Source organism: Bison bison, unplaced genomic scaffold (genome assembly GCF_000754665.1).
Source record: "Bison bison bison isolate TAMUID 2011002044 unplaced genomic scaffold, Bison_UMD1.0 scf7180017864260, whole genome shotgun sequence".
Lineage (NCBI taxonomy): Eukaryota > Metazoa > Chordata > Mammalia > Artiodactyla > Bovidae > Bison > Bison bison.
In genome coordinates, this window is record NW_011494832.1 from 4,540,907 (window position 1) to 4,543,013 (window position 2,107).

Sequence of the window (2,107 nt, forward strand, 5' to 3'; positions counted from 1 at the left end):
CTACTTCAGGACATGGTCAGTCACTCAGTTCAGTTGCTCAGTCGTGTCCAATTCTTTGTGACCCCATGAATCGCAGCACGCCAGGCCTCCCTGTTCATCACCATCTCCCGGAGTTCACTCAGACTCATGTCCATCATGTCAGTGATGCCATCCAGCCATCTCATCCTCTGTCATCCCCTTCTCCTCCTGCCCCCAATCCCTCCCAGCATCAGAGCTGTTCCAGTGAATCAACTCTTCACATGAGGTGGCCAAAGTACTGGAGTTTCAGCTTTAACATCATTCCTTTCAAAGAACACCCAGGGCTGATCTCCTTTAGAATGGACTGGTTGGATCTCCTTGCAGTCCAAGGGACTCTCAGGAATCTTCTCCAACACCACAGTTCAAAAGCATTAATTCTTCGATGCTCAGCTTTCTTCACAGTCCAACTCTCACATCCATACATGACCACAGGAAAAACCATAGCCTTGATTAGACGGACCTTTGTTGGCAAAGTAATGTCTCTGCTTTTCAATATGCTATAGAGGTTGGTCATAGCTTTCCTTCCAAGGAGTAAGTGTCTTTTAATTTCATGGCTGCAGTCACCATCTGGAGCCCAAAAAAATAAAGTCTGACACTGTTTCCACTGTTTCCCCCTCTATTTCCCATGAAGTGATGGGACCAGATGCCATGAGCTTAGTTTTCTGAATGTTGAGCTTTAAGCCAACTTTTTCAGTCTCCTCTTTCACTCTCATCAAGAGGCTTTTTAGTTCCTCTTCACTTTCTGCCATCAGGGTGGTGTCATCTGCATATCTGAGGTTACTGATATTTTTCCCCGCAATCTTGATTCCAGCTTGTGCTTCATCCAGCCCAGCGTTTCTCATGATGTACTCATCATGATGGTATCCATATACTAATGAGCTGTTACACTCTGAGCACTGGGGTTATTTAACAATGTGCCTCAAAACAGCATCTCCTGCTACAGACTGACAAGAGCATCAATAGTTTCTTAGAACCCAGCAAGCAAAGGGTCTAATTTTCTCATTTCAAACTTAAAGGATATAATATCAAAGAGATAAGAAATGAAAGCTCTCAGACTCAGCCATCATGGAGGGTGGTTTTCTTATCCAGACAATTGATGGAAGCAAGGATGTGAATATTATTAGCTATAATAATATACTAAAATTAATCTATTTGACAGATCCTTTATATAACTCATATAATATAAATATATCCATATAATTTATTCACTATATAACATACACAATTTACATGATATAAGTATTACATATAATACACAATTTAATATATAATAAATTATTATATGCACTATATTTATGAGAAAAGTTTTTAAAAATATGATAAAATATGCCATATGTCACCATGAGTATGACATAAATTCTTCCTGACTTTATTTCCCCTCATAAAAAGAACTAACAACTAATCACTTACAAGACACCACTGAGAGAATCCTAGAACATGAGGCTGAGGTAACCATCACACACACAGACCACATCAGAAGAGAAAGAGAAACGGCTACCCACTGACCACACTGCCCCTCCCCCAGGCTGGAACGGCACGTTGAGAAGAGAGCTACCCTAAACCTACGGCTCCTCCAGTTGGAAATGAGAGCCTAGGGTGGACATCAGCTCCTCCAGAATTATAAGTTGCTTCCTTGGAGCTTTCACTCCTGTCTTGCCCCTTAAGAATTGTGGGGGAACTTCCAGAACTTGACCACTAGAAATTTGGTTGTTATGGAGAAGCCATGACAGGCTTGCAGTAACTAGCACTTGGATGGTGGCAGATCAAGTTCCTACCGCTAGGGCCCTTGGTGTAGTCCCAACCAGAAGCTGTATTCATCTGTGGAGCCAAGACAACGGTACAGTCTGACCAGGGAACTCAGCAGGGTGAAGGTCTGCCTGACTCAGGTCCTCAAATAAAGAACTTTGCCAATCCTGACCTGCCCCTTCCCAGGCAGGGGAGCTGAATCTTAGTCCAACCAACTGCTGAGTTTAGCTCCCAGCCCCTGTTGACCAGAAAGCATGACTGGGGACACATGGAAACCACCTACCCTGCAAGACTTGAGTGGCAGAGTCTGTAGGCAGAGCTGATTGTTCTTGAAGCAAAGTCA